Raw genomic sequence first — 27,696 nt, 5'->3', positions numbered from 1 at the left:
TTTATCAGCTGTAGGAAGGAAGCACATTCAGTCTGTAACCCCCCTGAAGATCTGACAATCCATCTAATGCTTTTAGGTGAGATGAGCTTGGTGTTGCAAGGACTTGATGTACAGGAAGATAATACTTGAAGAAAAAAAAAAGGAGCTTGGTTTCCACTGCAAAGTGACATTGCCTGCCTGAAGAAAATGTTGATCTGAAATGCTGATGTAACTACTGAGTGTGAGTCCTAATATCTTCATTTCAGTATTTCATGCAGATAGAAGATGATGAAACAAAAGGAGTGATATCAGTGAGAGAGGGGCTGCCAAAATCATTGCAACGCTGTCTGTATTTTGGACAGCAGGCTCCTGAGCTCAGTCTTTTTAGACTGAAAGAAGAGCTCCTCTGCTTTCTGGGCACTTAAAGAGGTGATTTGTCTCTGGGACTTTCAACTGGGAAGAAACACAGTGCAAAGAGAAAAATGTTAATGTTGGACCCTTCTGAAAGGAGGCTGAGCAGGAGAGCATCCCTTGTAACCCAAACTTCTGTACTCATGTTGTATGTCTGGGTTGCCCTTTCCCTCCATGCCCATAGAGAACACCAACCCTATAGCTTTCCTTTGGGGTTATCCTATTCCAGCACACCTACAAGGGGAACAAGGAGCTAAACTTCCAGTTTCAGCTTCCCTTGGTGGTTTGGATTGACAGGAAGCTGAACATGAGCCAGCAGTGTGCCCAGGTAGCCAAGAAGGCCAATGGCATCCTGGCCTGTATCAGGAACAGCGTGGCCAGCAGGTCCAAGGAAGTGATTCTGCCCCTGTGCTCAGCACTGGTGAGGCCACACCTCGAGTCCTGTGTCCAGTTCTGGGCCCCTCAGTTCAGGAAGGATATCGAGGTTCTGGAGCAGGTCCAAAGGAGGGCAACCAGGCTGGTGAAGGGACTCGAGCACAGATCCTATGAGGAGAGGCTGAGGGAGCTGGGGCTGTTCAGCCTGGAGAAGAGGAGGCTCAGAGGAGACCTCATCACTCTCTACAAGTCCCTGAAAGGAGGGGGTAGCCAGGGGGGTGTTGGTCTCTTTTCCCAGGCAACTCTCAGCAAGACAAGAGGGCACGGTCTCAAGTTGTGCCAGGGGAGGTTTAGGTTGGATATTAGAAAGAATTTCTTTACTGAGAGGGTGATCAGGCATTGGAATGGGCTGCCCTGGGAAGTGGTGGATTCTCCATCCCTGGAGATATTTAAGAAGAGACTGGATGTGGCACTCAGTGCCATGGGCTGGTAACTGCAGCGGTAGTGGATCAAGGGTTGGACTTGATGATCTCTGAGGTCCCTTCCAACCCAGCCAATTCTATGATTCTAAGTGAGCAGCCCAGAAGGAGTGGAGCAAGGAAGGTGACTTCTTTACCTAAGGCAGCAATGGGTCCTGAGAAGAAGCCTGAATTTGGGTGATGGAAGAGCAGTTTCCAGTGCTTTAGTGTTCCACATACCGACCTTGTGTTGCTGACAGCTTTCTAAGTACCTCCTCCAGATGTCTGTTTCCATCAGTAATACAGATATGGTCAAATATAGACTATTGTCCTAAGGGCTATCCACATTTGGTTTGCTCCTGAAGGGGGAAGGCAGCGTTAATCCTGAGGACCCAGCCAGCATCCAAGTGTCAGCATGAGCTCCTGGTCATGTGTGACCTTCATTTCAGAGCTGACCCGTTGTGTCTGCACCCAGGGCAGGACAGGGATGCACAGCAATAGGCTTGGACAGCCACACCAGGGCTGTGCTGAGCCCCATCCAGAACAGCATTCCCACCTCCAGGGGGAAAGGTGGGAAACCTGAGTGACAACAAATGCCAAAGGATTTTGCCCTTTTTCTCACCAGATGCTTGTTTCTTGGTGAGTGAAATGCTGTTTAGATAAAATCGGGAGCTTTTGTGTTTTTATTGGCACTTGGTATAAATATTTTGAAAAGAAGCTAAGTTTAAAATGAGTTTGTGAGATGTGCTGTTCTTACCCTGAGGTGACAGCGTTTCAGTCTTATCTAAATGCTTTCTCACAAGGGAATTTCATTAAGATTCACACAGGCAGGAAATTTGCTTTTGAATGGAACAGTGATTTTTCCACCTGAAAATCTGTGACCTGTCCCATGCAGCAGCCCCCAAGCTCTACACAGAAGCAACACGATGCTGCTCCTCATTACTTGCAGATTTTGGGAGTTCTTTTTTTTAAGTGTTTTGTTTTTTTTTTTCTTTTGGATGATCAACAGGGAATATACTTTACCTTTACTGGGTGGTTTCCATGTTCTCCAAGGAGCTGGTAGGTAGAAGCTGGCTGGTCAGGACTTAACCACAGCAAGCACTTGCCTTGAACCAGGACCTTATGTGTGATTACTCTGGCTGGTGTAGGATAAGTCAATTTGATCCCAAGCCAAGATTTTAATGGTGATGTGGCCATTCATCTTCATGGTGATGGACTGAAAGGGAGGGCTGTGAATGTGGTGTCTGTGGGTTCCAGTGTTTCTGGTCAAATCCTGTTTGGTCCAAGCAGACCTCAGTCAGGCCCTGGGAACAAAAGCCAACAACTTCCAAGTCCCAAATGCCACCTTTGTCTGCAGTTGGACCAAACTTATTTTTGCTATTCAAGACTCACTGCTGGGACCTGATGCATCAGGTCAGGGACTGAATTTTGGTAAAAATTTTTGTCCCACAGTAAAAGCACCTTACAGAAATTGGCTGGGCCCTGAGGGAGCAATGAGACTTCAAAGGGCAAAGAAAACCCTCAGGCAGAGTGTGGGCTCTGTGTCTGTGTGCATCCCCTTCTCCCTGTTGCACATCTACATCTTCTGAAAGTCCCCACACAAGGTAATTTTTTTGCTCGGACAACCTCTATGCTAAAAACAGGTCCCCTGTGTGGCCGTGTGAGCAAGAAATGGCTTTGCCAAGCTACAAAGGAGAGAGACAGTGTGTGGGACACACCAACCCATATTCATGACCTCCAGGTACGAACAGTCCCCATCCCTGGGTGGGATGCTCTGGCTTCTGGAAAATCCCCCCACCCACAGCACATTGGGGGTTTTTATCATTCACAATGTGCGCTATGTGAAGTTTTTCCCTCCTGAGTGTGAATAAGTTGATTCTCACTGAGCTGAGAACAGCTCAGCCTCCCCCCAGCATTACCTTGTGCTGCAACTCAGAAGATGCAGGGGAAAAAAAACCAACCCCAAAAAAACAAACCAGGGAAAAAAAAATTAACTTTGCAGCTGTGAGTCTGGATTGACAGGAAGCTGAACATGAGCCAGCAGTGTGCCCAGGTAGCCAAGAAGGCCAATGGCATCCTGGCCTGTATCAGGAACAGCGTGGCCAGCAGGTCCAGGGAAGGGATTCTGCCCCTGTGCTCAGCACTGGTGAGGCCACACCTTGAGTACTGTGTCCAGTTCTGGGCCCCTCAGTTCAGGAAGGAGATTGAGGTGCTGGAGCAGGTCCAAAGGAGGGCAGCCAGGCTGGTGAAGGGACTCGAGCACAGATCCTATGAGGAGAGGCTGAGGGAGCTGGGGCTGTTCAGCCTGGAGAAGAGGAGGCTCAGGGGAGACCTCATCACTCTCTACAAGTCCCTGAAAGGAGGGGGTAGCCAGGGGGGGGTTGGTCTCTTTTCCCAGGCAACTCTCAGCAAGACAAGAGGGCACGGTCTCAAGTTGTGCCAGGGGAGGTTTAGGCTGGACATTAGAAAGAATTTCTTTACTGAGAGGGTGATCAGGCATTGTAATGGGCTGCCCCGGGAAGTGGTGGATTCTCCATCCCTGGAGATACTTAAAAAGAGACTGGATGTGGCACTCAGTGCCATGGGCTGGGAACTGCAGCGGTAGTGGATCAAGGGTTGGACTTGATGATCTCTGAGGTCCCTTCCAACCCAGCCAATTCTATGCTGTTCTACAATGCCATTTGCAGACAAGCCTGAATCTGTCCCTATGTGGGACAGACATCCTACCCACAGGCTGTTGGTATTTTCTTCTCATCAAAGCCATCACCTTCTTTTTATAGGTACCAGAGTGGTCCCTTAGCATTGCTCTGAATTTACAGCTGGTGGGAGAGCCTGGGAGGCTCATAGCAGCCTGCATCAGTTCTGTGGCAAGCTGATAAGTGGCCAACACTTATGGGGAGTACGTGGTCTGGTGGGGCCAGGAGACCCCCATAATGGGGTCAGTGATGGTTTAGCACTGTAGGGATCATCTCAGTGCTGGGCTGTAAAAATCTGGCTGCTGTATGATGGATGAAAGTCTGGTTTGTCTGCAGGCAAATGGTAGGACTGCAGGAGTCTGATGGAAGCATTATTGCAAAAGCTATTTAAAATCATTTGTAATAGCCAGACAGACATTTAAGATGTCTGTTAATTAGTCTCAGCACAGGGAGGACTTGTAAAATTGAGATGGGATTTACTGATTCGCTCAGCTCCTGGCTTTCTGAAGGGAAACTTTGGAGACTGCGGGTGGAGTATCAAAAATTAGTGTCTGATGGCTCAGACACCAGCAGTTTTTGTTAAAGCCATCAGTCACCTCAGATTACAAAGTCAGACTGCAGTGAACTGGTTGCCTAAGTCATTCTTTAGTGAGGAGCACTCACTGAAGCTGAGAAAGAAACCCAAAGCAATGTTGTCCTCAAGTGAACTAACTCCAGCTGTTGAGCTTTTCCCTCTTGTGCAGATAATAATAGGTCCACGTTTTCCCAGCTTGGCCACCTGGGCTTCTGTGAGGAACTAGTGAAGAAGATGAGCCCTCAGTCTTGTGCTGTAAAGGGGCCAAACCCACACCACGTGGCCAGCCTGGACCAAGATCAATCATCAGATCAGGGTCTCTGGATAGATGTCACTGACAGGGTGATGCCCAGGTGTCTTCAGACTGTGCATTCTGCCTGTACCTTGGTGCACAGTGTGAGAAGCCACCACCACCACCTTGGGGGGCTGCAGCACTGACCTCCCTCATTTTCATGTACTCCCTCATTTCATGTATTGTCATAGAGACAAATAAAAGTGGGACAAAGAATGAAGGTGTTTTCGGCATGTCTTATATCCCTGGGGTGCCAGCAGGGTGGGCTGGGGCTGAGTTGAGCCCAGCATCACCTCTGGACAAGGTTTCCTTGGTGAATGTGATGAGAAGGGCCTTGCTGCCTGATGGGTAGCTGAGAAATGGTCAAGGAAAGATGAGCCCATGGAAAGCTCACAGAAAGCATTCCTTGGAAGAAAAAAGTGAAGGGTGGTGGACGCTTGGGTCATTCCCCCCTAACCCCAAGGCAACCATCTCTAGCTCTGTAGACCTTATTTCCTTATAAGAGTGGGTAGCCAGCCCAAGAGGCTGAGGTGGGTCACCTCAAGTGAGGAAGGTGATGGTGACCCCCATTCAGGCAGGGCAATCCCACAGCTGTCCTCTTACCTGAGCACCTGCTGGATACTCAACCTGACCAGTGTGTCCAGTTCTGGGCCCCTCATTTCAGGAAGGAAATTGAGGTCCTGGAGCAGGTCCAAAGGAGGGCAACCAGGCTGGTGAAGGGACTCCAGCACAGATCCTATGAGGAGAGGCTGAGGGAGCTGGGGCTGTTCAGCCTGGAGAAGAGGAGGCTCAGGGGAGACCTCATCACTCTCTACAAGTCCCTGAAAGGAGGGGGTAGCCAGGGGGGGGTTGGTCTCTTTTCCCAGGCAACTCTCAGCAAGACAAGAGGGCACGGTCTCAAGTTGTGCCGGGGGAGGTTTAGGTTGGACATTAGAAAGAATTTCTTTACTGAGAGGGTGATCAGACATTGGAATGGGCTGCCCAGGGAAGTGGTGGATTCTCCATCCCTGGAGATATTTAAGAAGAGACTGGATGTGGCACTCAGTGCCATGGGCTGGGAACTGCGGCGGGAGTGGATCAAGGGTTGGACTTGATGATCTCTGAGGTCCCTTCCAACCCAGCCAATTCTGTGATTCTATGACCACTTCCAGCTGGGAAGAGGAGAAAAAATATCTGTCCCTCAGGATAATGCTGTTTTATGGGCTCAGAAGAACAGCAGTGCTGCAGGAGCAAAACTGAGGAGGTGAGAAGCAGGCAGGGGGATGGGGGGAAGCATTTTGGGGGTGCCTGCCTGGAATTGGAGGACAGGGATGTTCTACCCCAAGCCATGCACCAGTACCAGCCCCAGAGCACTGGGAAAGCAGACCATCATTCTGTGTGCTTTCCCCCTAGCCTTTTTTTTTCCCTCTGTTTTTATTCTGTTTAGTTGCTTAGCTTTTAATTAGAGCCTTTTAAGTAACTGAGGAAAACTCATCCTTCACTTTTGTGTTTTCAGATTTCACACACAAAGCTCAGTTCTTCTTGTTTTATGGTATTAGCTGCCCTCTGATGATATGATTTGCCAAGAGTCCTCTTTCCATCAGGCACACAAGTAATTTATCCCCACAACGACCTGACAAGCAAAATAGAAACATTTCTCTGCTAAGGGCTTAGCTCCCAGCATTACAAGGGAGCTGAGTTTAATGCTTTCCAAGGAATAAGCAGCATTACTGCCTGCCTTTCCGGGAAGAATGGAGAACAGCTTGGGGAGGGGGGCAGTGGGCAGACCTTGCTTGTCACCTTTTATCATCAGCTTTAAAAGCAGCAGCAGCAGCAGCTGATTCTGATGTGCAGGAAGGGGCAGAGCTTGGGTTTTGTCTGTCACAAAGACTTGAGTGAGGGGCTCACCCATGGAGGCTTTTCATACAGGTGGAGTGGGTGACCCCAGCCATAACCCTGGCACTGATCTGTAGCCCAAAGATGCACGTTAGGACTCTGCAGGATAGCTAAGAATTACTTTCCATTTATAAGGGATGGAGGGCAACAAAAAAAAAAAAGCAACAAAACAACAATTTTGTTCCTGTTTTCATTTTTCAGACTTTTTATGAGGCTAAGAAGACAGATAGTCCCAGGCAGAAGGATTTGCTACCCCTGTAAGAGCAATATAACATACTTTTATGTAAAAAAAAAAAAAAAAAAAAAATCACTGATTGTGTGATAAATCACAGGTAATTTTCTTGCATGCCTGCAGAAACTGCAGCACTTTCTGGTTTGGGAAGGGAGAGGAGAGGTCAGGGAGGGAAGAGAAGAGCTGTGCTGCAGGGGGCTGAGCTGGCAGAGGGTCCTGTCCACCCCCATGGCTGGTTGGGGACACCCCCAATCTCTGCTTGTGCTCCCAGGGCCACTGGGGTTGAGATGATGGTCTCTGAGGAGCCACTGCTCGTGTCAACTGGAGTGGAGGGGACACCGTGGTGGCCTTTCTGGTGGGAGCCCTGGTAGCCACTTGCCTCAAGCTGAGGTGCCAGGACCCTTGGGCAGCCCTCATCCCACCACCCAGGCACTGCTGAGCCACTGCCAGGTTTGGTGAAGCCCTTCATGGTTGTTTTTAGGCTGGGCTTCTGTGATTAATAAGCCACAGGAGCTTATGCTGCAACATCTCAGGGATCCCTTTCCTTAGGTGGGGACAAAACCCATACAATGTACTTTTTACTTTTGCCATTCTCACAAAAGTCAGTTCCTTGACCCTATTTGACTTTCTTTTGGCTTTATCCATCCTGGGGATGTGAGCCCCTGCTCCATTCTTTGCTGGACACAGTGTTGACATCCCTACTACTGAATTCAAGGCTGCCTGGAGCTTGCAAAGCTTTTGCCTGTGCTGTTTAATTATTGGATTGAGATCTGGCCTGGGACCAGAAGCACTTCCCAAGTGATTCTTAGCTAAGGAGCCTGGATCCATCCTTGCTAGGTAGTTTGGATAGGACAACCTGGTTTGGAGGTTAAAAGAAAGATGAATGGTGTGGAAGTGAGCAGCTCAGGGGCTGAGGCTTCAGGATGGGTGAGGATCACTGGCTGGTGGTGTTCAGCCTCCAAGCTGCATATGAAAAACCCTTTGCACAAGGTCAGCATCCCAGGGATGCCAGGCTCAGCTTTCCACCTCAGCCATGAACACCTGATTGAGTCCACCTTTGAATAGCCACAAGGTGGTTTGTCCCATCAGCTTTAGCTTTCAGTGTTTTGTTGAACCAGAATCTCCTCTGTATCTCATAAGAGACATCTAAATGTGTTTGACTGGACTCTCAAAGTCTCACAGACTCTACCCAGCTCTTTCCAATCTCTGCCTGAGTAACAACAACAGATCCATCAGGCTATACCCACCCTTAAGTGCTCTGCAACAAAATCCCAGTCCAGCTCCAGTAGGTCATCTGGAGGTGGTGATGTGGGTCAGTTCTTTTTGAAAGGGGCAACCTTTGGCCTGGTGGTGTATTTGTTTGGCTGGCTGGGATTTTTTTAGGATGTGAACAAGATTTTTTTTTTTCCCCTGAAAAATTTTTAGAAGTTTTATGTTGAGGAAAAAGTGATGAAACTTTGTTTCTTCAAGCCTTTTGTCATGGATTATTTGGAAAAGAGAGGTGGGGTTGTGATGGAGGAACTGAGGAATTTTTATATCCTTGGCTTTGAGGAAAAATAAGTGGAAACGAAAAATCCAATCTATCCAGGATGGGGTAGACTCTGTGATGCAACAGAATGGCTTTCCTAAGAGTTGCAAGGGCTCTGCTTGCTTACAGCAATCAAATGTCCAGCCCAGGTGCAACTGAGACTTAGTTATAGCAAAAGATGTACTAGATATGAATTAGCAAGACTTTTCTGTACCATTAGATACTCTTCTCAGCCAGAGGATATATGGCCTGGAGATGGCAGGGCTTTTAGCCATGGAATTATGCTGACCTGTGTTTTAAGAAACTGTGAAAGTCCCTGGCCACTCGTAATTAGGATTATGGCTCTTTTTACTGCACAGAGCACTGCAGTCTCTGCTTCTTCTCTTGCACCACTGGAACTGCCATGATTCTGGCTCCAGGTCAAGCCCAGCAACGACAGCAGGTCCCTAGGAGAGGTACTTAGAGGCAACAAATCTCAGATACTGCTGAAACATTCCCCTGGAGCTCTCAAAGATGCCCTCATCCAACCCAAGGTCAAAAAAGAAGGGAAGTTAAAAATAAGATCAACTTGTTGGCTAATGACACTGCTCACATCATCTTAGGGAAAGAGTGCATCATGGGATCATAGAGTCATATCATAGAATTGGCTGGGTTGGAAGGGACCTCAGAGATCATCAAGTCCAACCCTTGATCCACTACCGCTGCAGTTCCCAGCCCATGGCACTGAGTGCCACATCCAGTCTCTTTTTAAATATCTCCAGGGATGGAGAATCCACCACTTCCCGGGGCAGCCCATTCCAATGCTTGATCACCCTCTCAGTAAAGAAATTCTTTCTAATGTCCAACCTAAACCTCCCCCAGCACAACTTGAGACCGTGCCCTCTTGTCTTGCTGAGAGTTGCCTGGGAAAAGAGACCAACCCCCCCCTGGCTACCCCCTCCTTTCAGGGAGTTGTAGAGAGTGATGAGGTCTCCTCTGAGCCTCCTCTTCTCCAGGCTGAACAGCCCCAGCTCCCTCAGCCTCTCCTCAGAGGATCTGTGCTCGAGTCCCTTCACCAGCCTGGTTGCCCTCCTTTGGACCTGCTCCAGCACCTCAATCTCCTTCCTGAACTGAGGGGCCCAGAACTGGACACAGGACTCCAGGTGTGGCCTCACCAGGGCTGAGTACAGGGGCAGAATCCCTTCCCTGGACCTGCTGGCCACGCTGTTCCTGATACAGGCCAGGATGCCATTGGCCTTCTTGGCTACCTGGGCACACTGCTGGCTCATGTTCAGCTTCCTGTCAATCCAGACTCCAAGTTCCCTCTCTGTCTGGCTGCTCTCCACTGTTTGATCAGGATTCACCTGAAGCAAAAATTGTCCTCTGTAGACTCTTTGGTCCTGGTGGTCTCCTCAGCACCAGATTCATTAATTTAAAAAAATAATAAATCAGGCTTCAGTCTAGGCTGTTCCCATAAGAGGCTTCCAGCACCTGGAGGGAGCCTACAGGAAAGCTGTGGAGGGACTTTTTATGAACAAGGGATAAAGGTTGATTTAGAGGATAGATTTAGATTAGACATTAGAGTGAAATTCTTTATTTATGGTGAGACACTGGAACAGATTACCAAGAGAAGTTGTGGCTGCCCTCTCCCTGGAAGTGTTCAAGACCAGGTTGGATGGGGCTTTGAGCAGTCTGGTCTGGTGAGGAAAAAGTGCTCATCATGGGAATTCCTGTTTCTTCTCTCTACCTTCCCAACTAGGTCTCCCCTCTCCCAGGTGGACATCCATTGCAATCCTGTTGTCTTCTCCTCCCATGGACAGCAGTTCCTCATCTGACTCCATGCTTGGGCAGCTTTGGGCAAGCTCAGGAGGCTCACACCCAGCTTTTTGCAAGGGAGAGTTGCCAGTGATCTGCTATTTGTTCCAAGTGACATCTCATAACTGTGTGTAACAGAGGTTTCCTCAGAGAAAGGCTTTTCCTCCCATTGCTTTCCCTCTGCCACCTCTTCTGGAACCCCAGGACTCCTGCACACTTCTTTGGCCCAGGAGAAAGGGCCACCATAGCCCCATCCACCTTCCACTGGTCCCATACAATCTGATGGAGGGGCAGACACATATTGTGGCTATTGGCATCACCCCCTTACCTATTTGTGCAAAGGGAGAGGCAGACCTGCTGGCCAGGCACAGTGCCACCCCTTTCCAGAAATGTCAGCTCATCTCCATGGCATCCCAAGAGCTTGGGAAACTGCCTTTCTTCCCTCTCCTTGGCAGCTGGCACTTCCAATCTGAGAGGGAAAGCTGCTAAATTAGCCTAAACACTGTCCCATGCTTTTGAAATATTCATAAATAATCTCAAAATAGCAGTGAGCAGGGAGAGGAGAAGTTTGCTGATGGTGTTCAGGGTGGCTGAGGCTAAAGATTGACTGTGAAGAGTTGTGGAAAGACCCTTGTGGCACTGAATAAAAGGGTAATAAAATCACAGGTGATACCTGATGTAGATGAATGTAAAGTCATGTGCATGGGGAAAGACAATCCTGGCTTTACGTACAAAATAATGGGCTCTGAGCTGGCTATTTCCACTTGGGAGAGAAATCTTCAGGTTATAATAGATAGCTCTATGCAAATGTCAGCTCAACACTCAGTAGCAGTCAGAAAAGCAAACAGAGAGCTAGGAATTATTAGGAAGGGAGGAGAGAGCAAAACAGAGGCAATCATTATGCTGCTGTATAAATCCATGGGCCCCCATCCCTTGAATACTATTGTGCTGTCCTGATTCACCAATCTCAAATATGATAGAGAAGAAATAGTTATGGAGAAAGGCAATTGAAGAGGATCAAAGGCATAAAAAGGCCTCCATTCAGGGAATGACTGAATAGATTAAGACTTTTTATCTCTGAGGAAAAAAAGCCTGAAGAAGAAATATGACCGAGTTTTGCGATGTGAAGAGTGGCATGGCTGGGGAGCAGCTGTTCATATTATTCAGTGCTCTTCAAAGGAAGGGAGTGATCATCAAAGAAAACTATCAAGTGACAAGTTCAAAACAAACAAAAGAGATTTTTTAGCAGTGGCACTCCTTGACAGAGGGCACAGTGGATCTTTGGAGTCTGAGTTGGTTCAGCGGGGTGCAAACTAATCGATGGAAGAAGAATCCATCAAGGGCTATTAAATTCAGAGATGATATCTACAGTTCAGGAGGTTCCTGAGTTCACAGAGCACTTGGGAAATGGAGAGTATTCTGGGAAGAATATAAAAAAATTTTGTATTGTAAATTGCTCTAATTTTGTATTGTTTCCTGAGCACCTGCTGGGTATCATCCAGGGTAGGATGCTTGAGCAGGAACAGGTGGGGCTGACCCTTTGCAGTAATCCTTATGCCCTGTATTTCACACCAGGCCATGTCTCTCACTAAGGCAAAGGAGCTTAAATGTAGCCTGAGGTGTCTGGTCCTGCTGCCTGCCACAGTTTCTGACACAGCCCCTGCAGCACAGAGACAGAGCTACTTGGTGGCTTTCCAGCCTGAGTGTGCCCAGGTGTGATTTTCAGCTTCAAAACTCTTCCACCAAGCCCCACAGAGAGATGCATCCCCTTTTCCAGCCACTTCAGGCCGTGGACCCTTTCTCATAGGGTAACCCTACTCTGAAAGACTCTGGTTCGTGGTGGGAACCCTGAAGCACACTTTAGTGACCAAGGGAAAGCTCCAAACCACCTGAGTTCTGCCCATCCCCTATGGATGACATACAGCAAAAAGGATCCAGACTCACACCATGTCCTCCCATCCCTGTGTCTGGGACCTGAGGAAGCCTGTCCAGTCCATCTTTTGCTGCATGGACAAGTCTTCTCTGCTGGTCTCCATCTGGAGGCCAAGTCATTCTGAAAATGGATGGTGACCAAGGGGAGCTCTCCGTGCTACAGACCTCTCATGCACATCTCACCTTGTGGTGGAAATGTGATCTGGCAGTGGCTGTGTCTCAGGACAGGGATTTTATGGCAGTCAGGTCACCTTCCCTTAGCCTGATCTGGATCACCTTGGCTTTTATTATTTCAAGGCTTCATTGAAAGGGAGATGCTCCTGTTCTGCTTATGATTCATGGTCGTGAATGATGGGAGAGCAAAAAAACAAAAAAAGGAAAATGTACAGCAGTAGCTTGAACAGTCAGTCCAAACCTAAGTGATTCACTCAGGTTTTCCCCATGTAAATTAAAAACAAACACTTGGGTGCTCTAATGACAAGATATAGAAGTGGCTTTTCTGGCTGAAAGCTCAGCACCTTAATGACAGGGACATTTGTGTGCCTGTGCACTTTTCCAAGATTGCCTCAAAAGCCATGTCTTGGCTGTTTCCCAGTTGATGGATACAAACCAGGAGCCTTGCTTTGCAACTCCTTTCCAGCTAGAAATGAGAATGAAGGATTGTGGCTATTACAGAGTAATCACACCCTGGGGGGAAATTCCAGAGCTCAAGTATCTCTGCTGCCCAGACCAGAGCAATCTCCTTGCACTGGGATAGCCATTGGCAAGGCTCAGAAAGCCAGGCTGGCTTCTCACTCTCAGTGTTTAGGAGCCCACTCTATTTCTGGAGGCTCCTGCATCACCTGAGCAGCATCTTGTCAACATTGAAAAGCTCAGGAAGGTGGAGGTGAAGCTTATTTTCTGAAAACGTTACCATTTTCACCTATAAAGCCTAATTTAAAGTAAATGCAAAGCCAAATTCTGTTCTTATTGACATGTGTGCTATTTTGCAGCAGCTCCAAAGGAGTGGTGATGGTAAATGTTGAAACAGGAGGACAATCTGCCCAGTTGATTGATCTGCAGGAAAGGGAGCACAAAAAGCTCCATTACACACACTGAAGCAAATAATCTGATAGTGACTGTTATGGGTAAAAAAAACCAAAACAAAACCAAACCACCCACATTTCTTGCTCTTAGATTTCCATTAGGAAGGAGTCCCTGCTGTGTTTGGCTCTGCAGGACAGGAAGGTGAGAGTCTTGATAGTAGAGTGTGAATTGTGAGTAAGGGCAAGAAAGCCCAGCTCTTAGGGAGGGGGCTCCCTCTCCCTCTCCCTTGCCATCTCCATCTCTATTTCCATCTCCATCTCAATCTCCATTTCTATCTCCATCTCCTTCCATGCTCCTCCTACCACTTCCCCTTCTATTTCCCCTTCCCCTTCCTTCCATTCTGTGGCAGCCACTGTCACCCACTCTTCCTCCTCTTTGGGTCTCCCCACCCATCACTGGACAGGGGTCCTACCACCCCTAGCGTGTCCCCCAGCCCCACAGCCAAGCCAGGGCAAACACCAGTTCCCAGCACAACTTCCTTACTCCCTCGATGGCCTTATTTTAATGTTTTTTTTGCTGAATAATACATATTTCTTGTGAAGAAAGAAAGTGGGTATTTCTGTGCAGGGGGAACTTAGCAGCTCCTGAATACTGAGCATCCATTTCCTCAAAGCAGGAGGATTCAACCTGGTAATCAACCCCATTAGCATTAAAAGGAACTGTCTAAATGTCAAGCCTTCTGCAATAAATAAGCACTAACACATTTTAGCAATGGCTTGGAGAGGGGAATTAAAAGTTTCACCACTAATTGTATTTCTTATTTTAGATTTTTCTGTCAGCTCAAGCACTTTCATTCAAACGGGACAATCGTTTGCTGCCAAGATGAAGGGAATGAGATGGCCTTAATTGAGGCTGGGCAAAGCTGTTCATACATCACACTATGTCCCAGGACGGCCTTTTGTAAGCCACAGCTTCCTCCCTGACTGCAAAATATCGGAATCATAGAATAGAATCATAGAATCATAGAATCGTCTGGGTTGGAAGGGACCTGAGAGATCATCAAGTCCAACCCTTGATCCACTACCACTGTGGTTCCCAGACCATGGCACTGAGTGCCACATCCAGTCTCTTTTTAAATATCTCTGGGGACAGAGAATCCACCACTTCCCTGGGCAGCCCATTCCAATGCCTCATCACCCTCTCTGTAAAGAAATTCTTTCTAATATCCAACCTAAACGTCCCCTGGCAGAGCTTAAGTCCATGCCCTCTTGTCTTACTGGCAGCTGCCTGGGAAAAGAGACCAACCTCCCCTGGCTCCAACCTCCTTTCAGGGAGTTGTAGAGAGTGATGAGGTCTCCTCTGAGCCTCCTCTTCTCCAGACTGAACACTGCCAGCTCCCTCAGCCCTTCCCCACAAGACTTGTGCTGGATCCCTTCAGAGCCTCCTTGCTCTTCTCTGGACCTGCTCCAGGACCTCAATCTTCTTTCTGAACTGAGGGGACCAGAACTGGACACAGGACTCGAGGTGTGGCCTCACCAGCGCTGAGTACAGGGGCAGAATCACTTCCCTGGACCTGCTGGCCACGCTGTTCCTGATACAGGCCAGGATGCCATTGGCCTTCTTGGCTACCTGGGCACACTGCTGGCTCATGTTCAGCTTCCTGTCAATCCAGACTCCCAGGTCCCTCTCTATCTGGCTGCTCTCCAACCACTCTGTGCCCAGCCTGGAGCTCCCCATGGGGTTGTTGTGGCCAAAGTGCAGGACCCAGCACTTGGCCTTGTTGAACCTCATCCTGTTGGAATCAGCCCAACTCTCCAACCTGTCCAAAGTGGGGATGGGGAGCCCTGAGAGACCACCTGTGAATTTGGTCTCTAAAATCCCCACGTGGCAGGATGCTGCTTGATGGGCAGCGGTGTACAAACTGTCCTGTTGGGCTCAGAGCTGGGGAAAGCACTGCCAGAGGGACGTTGTTTGGGTCGGACCTGGCTATAAGAGGACAGGGGAGGGGTGGATGGGCTCTGCTGAGGAGCATTTGATAAGCAGGTTGAGAAATCAGTGCCAGGTTTACCAACCATCCCCTAATCCTGCAGCCACAGCCACCTCCAGCACTGCCTGGATGGGAGCTGCTCGCCCTCGTCTGGTGCTTTGATGCTGTAATGACACATAACTGATACTGATGGCAAAGGCTAATCCACTCTGCCCTGTAATGTCCCCAGTCAATCATGCAATATTCTGTTATTGGAAAAAACTCATTTTTGCCCCCTCTGATGGTAATCAGTGTATGCCCTGAGGCACAAAGCTTGATAGCCTGTGTAATCTGCAGCCTAGCTAAGTGTAACTGCAGATGTTAATCCTATTTATACAAATGCTTGACAAGCAAAAGCAGGGGTGGAGGGATGAGCTGCACGACAGCAGAAGACACAGAGCAGGGCTTCCAAGAATTCTCCTCCTGGAGGTCTCAAGTTCCTGCACCCCAGTGATCAGGGTGAGCAAAGGGAGCGTGGTCCAGGCAGTAATGCTACAGCTGTGCCCCTCTGCTTCTCTGGTATCTGCTCTGGGAAACTAACTGATTTCTCTCCAGCCTAACAAAAGTGTGTCAAAGCTTGTTGTGAAGATAAAAAACTAAAAAACTAAAAAAAAAAAAAAAGGAAAAAAAAAGCGCAAAATTTATTCTTTCTTCTCTGTCCTCTTTTCTCCCCAGATTGAACACTTTTTATGCCAGAGAAGAAATGCTCTGCAGTCCCAGGTCTCTCTCTCACAGCTTGATTCCTCTGAGGACTGCAGATATTCAGACAGAAGAAGAAAAGGGAAGTTACTTTGCAGTATTTTGTTGCCAAGCTTTCAATGAACAGTCAGAAGTTTTGTCTTGTTGAGTTTATCTCCTCAGCTGCTCTTTCTTCACTTTGCTGTTTTCATTTTGTGATTTTGCTGAATTTCTTCTCCTCTCAGCTTTGCTTTTAGGTCATATCCACATCCCATTTCAATGTCTCTCCCTCTGCTTTTCCACCTTCTCCCTCACCTATCCCCTATTGTTATCCTCTCTTTCTCGGGGTCTCTTCTCCTTAGATTTTCATTCGTCATCATCCCACAGCTATTGATATTTTTTCCTCATCTAATTTTTTATGTCTCGCTGTCTTTCTCAGATTTCTAGTTTTCTTTCTTTTATTCCCTTTCCCAACTGTTTTTGTCTCCAAACTCCTGTTTTTTCTTGCTTCCTGCAGTCTCTGACATCCCATACCCATCCAGCTGAGATGTGGCAGAACCAAAACCCACTGAAAATGAGGAGGAAGATCATGGAATGAAGAGGGCTGCAACCCTTTGATTTAAGGGTGGTGCTCCCAGGCATCCACTTGGCCCTTTCATAGAAATTATCCCTAGTATTTTGGCAAAAAAGGTCTCTCCAGAGGGACCTTGACAAGCTGGAGAGGTGAGCCCATGCCAACCTCATGAAATTCAAGAAGACCAAGTACAAGGTCCTGCATCTGGGTTGAGGCAATCCCAAGCACTGATAGAGGCTGGGCAGTGACTGGCTTGAGAGCAGCCCTGAGGAAAAGGACTTGGGGTGCTGGTGGATGAGAAGTTCAACAGGAGCCATCAGTGTACACTTGCAGCCCAAAAAGCCAGCTGGATCCTTGGCTGCATCAAGAGAAGTGTGGCCAGCAGGTCAGGGAGCTGATTCTCCCCCTCTGCTCTGCTCTCATGAGACCCCACCTGGATACTGCATCCAGTTCTGGAGCCCCTGTTACAAGAAAGACAGGGATGTGCTGGAGTGTGTCCAGAGAGGGGCCATGAGGATGATCAGAGGGCTGGAGCAGCTCTGCTGTGAGGACAGACTGAGAGAGTTGGGGTTATTCAGTCTGGAGAGGAGAAGGCTCTGAGGAGACCTTATTGTAGCCTTCCAGTATCTGATGGGGCTACAGGAAAGCTGGTGAGGGACTTCTTAGGGTGTCAGGTAGTGATAGGACTGGGGGGAATGGATTCAATCTAGAGGAGGGGAGATTTAGATTGGATGTTAGGAAGAAGTTCTTCACCATGAGGGTGGTGAGACACTGGCACAGGTTGCCCAGAGAGGTGGTGGAAGCCCCATCCCTGGAAGTTTTTAAGGCCAGGCTGGACAAGGCTCTGAGCAACCTGATCTAGTGGGAGGTGACACTGGCCATGGCAAAGCAAAGAACAGAAACCTCCAGCAAACAATTCAAAGGAGAAGGCACCCAGCTCAGGAGGGATGAAGTAAGGAGACAGGTCTCTACCTATGCACTCTTAAAAGGGCAGGAAAAAGCATTTCCTCACCTCACAGGGGTGCAATGAGACCTAAACATGCTAAATAACACATTGTGGGTGGCTACACCCTGAAGTGATGCTCATTTTCTCTATTTGGATGATCAGTACTAAAAATACCCCCTGAATTGCCTGGCGCAGAACTGAACTGTGGGAGGAAGGGTTATCTACTCAGAGAGATACCAAAACTTCTCTCACTGCAGGGTGGGTACTCGAAACACACCTGAACTGGTGATGGGTGCCCATGCCTTCAATTTCTTGCTCTGCCTGCTTCACCAAAGAAGGGGAGGAAAGGAGGTCACTGCTTTGTCACTGCAAGAGATTTCCAGCGTCTAGGAATTCACTCCTTCAGGTGAAATCTGGTCAAAGCAGTCCCTCAGGCCTCAGAGAAGAGGAAGGTTTAATGCCATCAAGCCTGAGCTTTACACGAGCTGTGAGCTGCAGATGAGAAGAGCCCAGTGAGGAGGGATCCAGCCTCACAAGGACCCAGCCACCTAGCAGTGTTTCCAGACGTGGATTTCCTTGGCTTTGCTCCCCTCCCAACAGCCCCACAACACCCCAGCACCTGCATCCTGATGTGTTACTGCTGGCACCATCCCTTGTCCTGCAGGATCAGTGAAATAGCATTTCATGGGGCTTATTCCAAGTCTAGCTAATATAAAATGAACATCAAAGCAAAGCAAAGCAAACTCCCCCCCCTAAAAAAAATCCCAAAACCAACGAAAACCCAAATAACCAACCAAACAAATCAAACCAAGGAAACCCCAGCTTTGTGACTATTATACTGAGTTTGTTGTGCCTTGTTTTCCTGCTGTTCACCTCTAGGGATGCTTTCCACTTGGGCAAGAAGCGTCAGATGTGCTAAGAGCCCACACTCACAAGTGCACACGAGTGCTTTATCTCCCATTGCATCCTCTCCGCCTGGTTACACTGAATCTTGTTTGCTTTTCAGAGGAAGGCTGGGACAACTTGGCCCTGTTGCACATTTCCATAGCTGCAGAAGTCCCCACCTTGGCCAAGAGACCCCCACTTGCTGTGGTTCCAACTCCATGGCCTAAGGACAACAGCAAGGATGGGCTGGGAGGGGGTGGTAATATCTTTATTTCTATCCATTAACACAGATGGAAAAGAACAGGAGGGCATTTGGGTGCATTTGTTGCTTTCTTTCAGACCTGAGAAAGAGTTGGTACATTCACAAACGCATTTTTCCACCCCAGCTGTATACTACAATTGGTATAATAAAAGTGTATTTCATTTGCCTACTAAAATCACCCTTCTGGGCACTTTACAGCTATAAAGCATACTGGTTTCTATTCCTGCTTGCCCTGAACAGTCCAGGTTTACTGCTTATATTAGTGAATGCACCAGACACATGTTACAGCCAAATGAGCACTGCTGTAGGAGTCTTCACATTACAGTTTTCTAGGCTTGATCCTCCACACACTTAAATTGATTTTACACTCATGGCACTCCTGGGACACGCAGGCAGCTGCTTCAGGTTTTTTGTCAGTTTAAAGTAAGAGCAGGACTGGGCTCAGGAGCTTATGTGCCTTGCATCTGCCTACGTGTTGCCTGCTCATATCTGTGTTTCCAGAAGACAAAGAGTAGGACTGGGATCCACAACTGGGATGCATGCAAAACTCATGGCTGGCTATGGGAACAGGCAAGCAAACCCAGAGGAAAAAGGGCAAAACTGGTTTAGGATTTGGTTGTGATGCACATGCCAGCAGGCAGCATTTGGTCCTTTTGGCATCTCTGAGACACAAGATGGTTTGGTCAATGTGTATTAAAATCAGAACCTTAATGCTGCCCACATTGGTGTTCTGTGGGCTTAAGGCTGCTCCTGCCACCCACAACCTCTGAGCTGTTCTTCTGCTCTCCTATTACCGAAACAGCCTAAACATCATGTTTTAGTTATAAAGTGAGTTTAGTGGATGGAAGAAAGGGAGGGGAAGGGGGGATTAAATTTACTACTTCAGTGACTACAGATCTGAAATAAATCTCTGATTCAATGATAGATCAATAACACCAAGATTGGGTTTAAATTATTAATAATCTATGAGAAACGAGGATAATTATTCTATGAGTCACAGCTCTCTAATGCACTGCACATTTTTTTCCCCAAGACATCTGCACTGAAGCACAACCTGCCTATCTTTTGGCAGAAAGCAGCAGCCAAGAAGTTAATGCTTTTTGTTTTGCTAGCTAAGCATTTCATAAACCCTCATGGGCTGAGACAGCCTAGTGACACACAGCCTAGGGAAGCACAGCCTTGTGCTTCTCTCACAGAGAAACCCTTGGGCCAGGATCCCCTAAAACATTTACTTGTTTAATGTGCCTTGGACAATGTGATGTCCTTCTGAACTTGAATGGCTGGAAATGAAGGAGTTGCATTGGCCTAAAAGGAGATGCTGGTCTTGAAAGGTCACCTTGGATGGTTGCAGAAGCCCATCTTACTGGTGCCAAAAAGGAAGGACAAACTTGTGACTGCAGGAGGCAGAGAGGAGGGGAACATTGCTGGCAGTAACAGTACCAACAAAGTGCTCATGAACTTCAGGTGAAGTTCACTCCCTCTCTCTGGGCAGTGTGAGAGGGATTCATCAACCTGAGGAGGCCTGTTAAGATGAAGAAGCTGAAAGCTGCAGTGTTCCTTCATTCTGCACTGTGATCTCCTCTGCTGAGTGGGACAACCCATGCTGACCCCGGGTGGGCTGGGGATGCTGAGCCCTGTTGGGCATCCTCCCCCCTCACCAGGTGCAATCCCTCAGCTCCAGCATCATGGCTTAGGGTGGTGATGGAGACCAAGTCCAAATGCAAGGGGCATCTCCCTGAAAAATCAGCTCATCTTTGCTCCTTGACAGAGTGGGTTGGGTTGGCAGAGGATCAGAGCACTCTTGCTGATGCTTGTCAGCTGCTGGGGTATCAGGTGAGGTGCTGAGTGTGGCCTTGGCTTACCCCTGGGCTTTTATTGGGGTCTGACCAGCTCCGTGTAGGGGGCTGAGTGTTTGCCTTTTGCCAGTTTCTACATGGAACCCTTAATAGTATGGAAAATGAAAAAAGCTGGGTCTTTTCTACATGAAATCCTTAATAATACGGAAAATGAAGCAAAGCTGGGTCTGAGTGAAAATGCCATAAGGCATTCTGTGCCATAATAATAAGAGGGGAACAGAACTTAGGATATTGGTAATGAGAGAAATTTATCTTTGTCAGTCTTTCAACTGAAATCAACATTTCTGCTGAATAAAACTAACTTTGTATTTTTCATTTTTTTTTTTCCTAACTGATGTCAAAAGCCACATTTATAAAACCTCTACTATTTTGAGTGCTTGGGATGTGAGACAAGGCTGCTTTAAATGAACTCACCATCCTTCCTGGCAGCCAGGGCCTCCTTTGAATAGCTCCACTCCGTCTGGATCATTGTGTCCTCAGTGTCCTCCCTTCTGCTGCAGCAGGAGGCAAGAGGGCTGCCTGCACATCATCTGGGAAGAGATGCTACTGGGTAAGGTGACTTTAGGTGTTCATGGCCAGCAAGGAAGAGGGATGTGGGGCTTAGGAGCAGAGAAGGTTTCCCAGTTCTTTCCAGTGATGCTCTGTGGCACTATTTTGGGCAGGTACCACCAGTGACCTTAAACGAGTTCTGGCTCAGAAGCTGTGAGCTTTAGATCTTGCAGCTTGTGGAGAGGAGAGAGGAACCAACAAAAATAAGGGCAGCAGGGTGGAGGGGGATAAATGGGGCTTTCCTGACCCCCTCCCACTCTCTCTTTTCTCCTGAAGTTGTCTAGCAGGGTATGAAATCATTCCCAGCCTGTGCCACAGAGTTATCAAGGTGTCCAGATGCTTCTATGTGTGCAACACAGGGAGAATTTTTTGATTGCCCCTGTGATATACTAATTTAAAGATGGCTGTGGCCTTGGCAGATATATATAAAAAAAAAGCACAGAAAAAACATGCTGAACACACTGTGATTGGGGCCTGACTTAGTCTGATTCTGAGTGAAGGGCTTTTGATTTTTTGTTGTTGTTGTTTATCTGCATTAGTAATTCAACAAGGCCTTTACACATCACTGCTTTTTTATTAGTTACCTATGAATTTTAAAGGATTCTGGGCACAGCATGTACAAATTAATGCATCTGCTGCTGAAAACCTTTGAGGACTAGGGGGAGCAGTGATGCTTTGCTGCCTTCATTGCATTTTTGCTCTCTGAGCTCTGCTGAGGCCATCACCTCTGCCTTACACATGAGAGGCAGAGCAAAGGGCCATGTGCAGGTTAACTTGGACCCAAATGCCACAGGAGGCCCTGTTCCTGGGAGCTAGGGGTTCCTTGGTGATTTGGGCTGCTCCATGGATCAAGCTGGTGTTTTCTCCAGGACAAGACATGTGCTAAGACCGAGCAGTTGCCTGCCCATGAGAGGGGTGGGTGCAACCCCAGTGATGCACAGGCACATGGCTGCAGGAACCCCAAATCATGAGGAGAGCTTAGGGCAGAGCTGGGATGCTGGGTCCCCTCCAGCTCCAGCAGCAGTAGTTCTGCACCTCAGGGGAAGTCACAAAGCTCTCTAGTGGGTTGAAAAATCTCATTTTTCATGCATTTACGCAGTGACTTTCTGTTAGGCTGGAAACTGTAAGACTGATTTCCCTCCATATAGTAACCTATAGTTTTGCCTCAGTCCATAACATTTTCATAATGTGGGGAAGAAAGAGAGCCTGCACTCTCTCAGGCTGCAAATTATGAACTTTGAACTCTATAATGAAAAAACCACCTTGCTGCATGTTCATGTAGAGATACAGAAGCTTTCCCCTCCTATACAGCTGCTCATATCCATTCCCCTTGGTGCAAAGTGTGCGTGGCAACATCTTTAAAGAAAAAAGCCAAGGCACTCTTTAGATCTGCATATAAGGAATGTTAGCAATGAACTGAGTGCCACTTAAAGCACGCTGCAGAGGAATTTGGTCTTTATTTGTCTCTTGAGCAAAAGTGTCTATTCAATTGCTTTTTCTCTCCCCTTCTCTGTGTCTTCAAGATTAGATACATCTCACGTTTATATTGGAGAGCTGACAAGATTGAGCTACATCCCCGGCTGATGTAAATCGGCCTCGCTGCAGCAGTGTCAGTGGTGTGAAGGGTGGTATTGTGCTGATTTACTGTGGCTGAGGAATTGGACTTCCCTTTCCTCCCCAGCTGGAAGAGCCTGTGAAATAAAAATTATACATCGCATCTGCTTTGAGGGATGCTGCGTGGGATTTATCTGTCTAACAATAAAAAAATAATAAAAAAAAGAAAATATAAAACCAAACCAAAAACTTCTGCAGGGGCTGGAAGCAACCATTTTAACACAGCAAATGTTGAGGGACCCAAAGGCAGCCACTTGGACAGACATAACTTCCAGTTTATTAATAGCAGGGGGACAGCAGCGGCTGCCAGGCTGTGGATGTCTCAGTTGCACTGTAAATCTCTGGTTGTTAAGTGTTCCTGCTGCTCACCCACATATGGCATAAATACAGCCTAACGTGACTGAATTATATAGAAAAATGTTAACAATCATTCTCCTTACTTGGATTCTTTCAGCTTAGAACCAGTGGGGTGAGGTGATGGGGAATCTGTCGCTGGTGCTGGAGAGGAGAGAAAAAGCTTTCTTTAAAAAAAGAAATCCTCTTTTCGTATAGAGCAGCAGGGTTTTCTCCTTACCTTGAGATTTCTTGCCATTTTATTATTTCGTATTTCAGATAAAACCTTTCCACCTTAACAAGGAACATTTTCCCCCATCGGTTTTAATGGGGTAATAAATTGCAGGAGAGCAAAGAAAAATCTCCCAAAAATAAGCTGTAAAAAAAGTTGCTGGAGACCGAGGGCAGGGTTTGCAGAGGAAGAGACAAGAGTTACAATCTAATTTACTTTGCCTTTCCACTCAGGTTTCATCTGTAAGAAGCTTGGGTCTCCTTATTTCACTGACTCTCTAGGAGGGCACATTCCCACACATGTTTCCCCTTCACTGCTCATGCTGGTGAAGCAGGATGAGGGGACTTTGGCTGCCCCTCTGTGGAATGATGCCTCAAGATGGGGCAAAAACTGGGGGTTTTGGTCACAAGACCTCATAGAGACAGACCAAGTGCCCTGGGGAGGTTGCTGCCAGAGCAGTACCTTTCTCCTCCAGGATTCAGGAGCCACTGAAGCTGATTCCCTCTGCATCAGTTGCCATCAGATAAACACCCTCTTTTGGAACCTATCTCAGTGACAACAACCCCAGTGGAAATATTAAAAAAAAAAAAAAAAATCAGAGAGGACAAAGGGAGAGATTTAGGGCAGGCATATGCACAAGGTGGTGGGGGGAGAGGTTCCTGTGGGCACGCAGAGGCCTGGGGAAAGAACATGCACATGGAGGGATTGAGAGAGGGCAATTGGGGTAGCAGAGGAGATGGTGGAAAAGAAAATGTAGAAGAGTAAGAGACATGGAAAAAAAAAAAGGCATGGCATTGACCGGGAGGCAAAAAAAACATCAAAATGAAGATTGTATAAAGAGCTCTTCAGAAAGACAAAAAGCAGTGAAAAGAGGTTGAAAAAGGCCAAAGAAGTCCTGTGAATCACTGCATTGTACAAATTCCTGAAGATGTATTAACTGCTCACTCTATGTCCCTAATGAGTCGTTCCATTTATTTGATTTTCATTGGTAAATCTATTTGTGTACTAGCCCTCTGCTGAAAGAAACTTTGTATTTCATCTGAATTTTAAATTGTGATGTGGAAAGCCAGCAAGCAATTGCCTGGGATAGCAGTGAGAGAGGTGTCTGCTTGCATCTGCTTCCAGTCACTTGTGGCTGTTTCAGATCCTCAGCCTCTTGCCAGGGCAGATTTGTCCTCAAGGATGCAGCTCACGTGCATCCTGGCTAAGAATACTTGATTTCCATGTGGAGAGCTCTTCAAAAATAAACCTTACGTGTGCAAACAGTTGATTTTTTCTCATTCTTGGGAGATGGCAAATTTGCATCAAGAAAAATGCAAAAGTGAGCAGAAAACATGTCTGTTGGCCACCCCCCAGGAAGAACAAGGCATGAATTCTCTAGGAAATAGATAACCCTTTGCTTCAAGGATTAGCCTGGTGCTTTCATGCCAGCTGGGCTTTTCTGGCTGTGCCAAGGCTGGGCTAAGGACTGACCTCCAGCAGCTGGAAAACATGCCCATAATGTGTTCTAAGAAGAAATATGAAAAAAAAAATCTAATCTTTCCTCTAAAAACCCAGTTTATACTTAGGATAAGACCAAGCTGTTCCCCTTGGGCCCCAGTTTGGGATCTAGTCTCTGCTGCAAAAAGAAAATTGCAATTCCCTGTGGCTTCCATGTGGTCACTTCCCAGTGTCTTTTGATGGGGTCACTTGTCCCTTCTTCACCCACTTGCAGGGGACAGCTGTGACCCTGTCCTGCAGAGAGCCACATGCCACATCCTGATGGAGATGGGCTGTGTCACCACAGGCAGCCAGAACCAAGATGGGACAAGCTCTTGCCCTGTGTATAAAAAATTTTGTTTCATGTAATTTAGAGGCCTCTCCTTTCCTTGGACTGCCTATATTTTTGTCCCTGCCTCCAAACAATGGCTGGGTTACTTAATGAGCTGTAAAATATTATTAAAAGCAGGGACTACATATTGAAAAGAAAAGGTGAACATAGCTTGAGATAGCTAATAAGAGATAATTGCCTAACATTAATTGGCTGGCATTTACATGCCACAGAGCAGCTCTGCCCCAGAAAAAAATAAATCACAGTGTTTGGACTCTGAACACCTCAGAAAGTCAGGAGGAATGCCTAAAATGGATGAGTGAGTTTTCTGATATGCTCTGCCCTATCTTAGCTCTGCATCTGTTTAAATTACTGGCAAAATCCCATTTTTTTTTCCAGCTGGGGCATTTGTGATGAGCTCTCTGCCCAGCTCCATGGTTGGGATCCAAGTCTTCACAGCTCAACAATTTTGACCAGAAGATGTTACAAACCAGCCCAGCAGTCTACACAAGTGCAGCCCTTGATGGCAGGCAGGGAAGGGCAGGAACACCTTGCTCCTCAAAATCCATCACCAATTTAGGTGACCATGCATGGGACTCATGTTTACCATATGCAAACAGAAACATGGAGAAGATCAGCAACAGTTGTCTTAATTTCTCTCTCTCCCTCTATCAGACTGCTGAAAAATACCTGTTAATAGCTTATCCTTCCTCGAAATGTCTTCAGAGGTCTTCCAGCAAACTTCTTTGCTACTTTCACTCCTCTTTGCAGTAGAGTGTGAGGAGGCTCCTTCGGGGTCTTCATCCCAGAAAAACTCTGTGCTGGTTTTCTTAGCTGTGTCTTTGTTGAAGAGCAGAAGATTAGTCTGCTTAATGTAATCCTGTATTCTCTGCCTATTGAAGTCTTTTTGAGAAGTCATGTATTCCTCTTCCAGCCTTTTCACGTTTTCCTCAGTGAGAGCAGAGCTGGAATCTGATGACCCAGTCCCTGGGGGAAATATTTTTGGTTGGGACTGGTTACTGCCAGCCCCTGACAGCTTGTGTCCATTAGGCATATCTGCAATGCATTAAGGAGATGAGAATCTTCAGCAACAGGCAGTCAATTCATCATTCTGGTAACAAAGAAAGAAAGAAAAGAGAAATCCCATTAGTCACTTACTCCTGACGGGCATATTGATTGATGTAGTTAAAATGTTCACACTAAGATAACCTTATTAGATTGAAAATCACTTTCTTTTCAAGAGGATCTACTAGGCTCCAGTTCAACAAAGCACTTAAACAAATACCTGATATTAAGGGCATGCCCAAGTCCCCTTGGTGGGATTTTCTTAAACGAATTCTACCTAATGCTTAAATGCCAAAGCTTAAAATAGCTAAAAAAGTGGCATTATGCCTGTCTGTGCTGAGAGAGACCCAAAGTTGAGCAACCACATACCTCACAGATGGTACCCTCGTCCACACTAAGGCTGTACTAAAGATTGCAGCAGTGATTTCATTAATAACCCTATTAGCTTTGGCTGTAAAATGCTGTACAACTGAAACTTACTGTATGCAGGCTGACACTGAGTGCACTTTATATTCATTACTAGTACTCAGCCAAATTATTTTGGACATTTCATGCTACACACCGATAAAGAAAAAACCAAAACCATACAGTGGAATCTATTGAATCTGTTTAATTGGACCTGCTGGTCGCCATCTGACCGTGCCAATTAAATAAAGACAAACAAAAGGAGCTCTCAGAGGGTTTAAAGTGAATCAACACAGGGTAAATACTGAATGATTTTTGTTATTGCATTATTCTGTATATTTGTGTGTCTGAAACATAAACTAGCCACGAAGAGCAACTCACTCTCCTGTTTGCACTATCTGGTTAATTTGTGTCTGCATCTTCCCTCTATCCACTCAATCTAATGTCAAGAGAGGAAAAAGGGAAAAATAATAAGGTTAGTCTTGCAGAACCGGTGCTTCACAACCTCCTCATCTCCTATGTGACCCTCCCAGTCCCCACCTGGCACAATTCTCCTCTGCTCTGACTGACTACAAACTGAGATGACTGTTTCCAGGTGTTTTACCAATGCAGGAGAACCAAAACCTTCCAGTGTCCTGGGTCCCAACTTTGGTGCACCCATGGATTGCCTCCAGACTTTGCATCCTGCTCCATCAGAGTGGTCTCTGACAGCTGTGGAGCCCAGAGGGACACAATCTGGGGGGCACTGGGGGTACACAGGGGACCACTTAGTGGGACATACTCCTCACCCTTTGGCTGGGCATCCCTGGCAGTTTTTGAGGACAGAGCAGGCAAACACCAAGCAGGAACAGCACAACATTATCCATGGTGGACACTGTGTAGGGGAGATCCCAACAAGCATTGTGTCTGTGGTACTCTGGCAATGGTCACCTGTCATGATTTGTGGTGTTCTGAAGGCCTTAGGTCTGAGACCAAATGGTTAGCACATTTCCATCCACAAGGCTGACCTACTTTTTGTTTTTTAATACAAATACCAGGCAAATGCTACAGAGAAGCATAGGGGGTAAATACTTCTCCTTTGGTCAGTCTCACTAAAAAGAAATCACTGAGCTGGTCTTGCAAAAGCTGTATTCCCTGACTATGACCCAATTCACACCAAGATCTGTCTTTAATTCTCCTCTTACCATTCTCTTAGGAAAAATTTTTTTCACTTCTCTGGAACTTCTGATTCAGGACCAATAACAATGCCCAGAGAAACCCCAAAACCTTCTCTTTTTCTACTGTTTATA

General features: G+C 47.0%; 1 pseudogene; it reads right to left on the bottom strand.

Annotated features, from left to right (window-relative positions):
• Positions 1-311: 311 nt before the first annotated feature.
• LOC139791781 (uncharacterized) lies at positions 312-26,045 on the bottom strand (annotated as a pseudogene).
• Between the last annotated feature and the right edge of the window lie 1,651 nt (positions 26,046-27,696).

Source organism: Heliangelus exortis, chromosome 1 (assembly GCF_036169615.1).
Source record: "Heliangelus exortis chromosome 1, bHelExo1.hap1, whole genome shotgun sequence".
NCBI classification, from domain to species: domain Eukaryota; kingdom Metazoa; phylum Chordata; class Aves; order Apodiformes; family Trochilidae; genus Heliangelus; species Heliangelus exortis.
The sequence above is the reverse complement of the archived record's forward strand: the minus strand, read 5'-3'. Positions and strand labels throughout refer to the sequence as shown.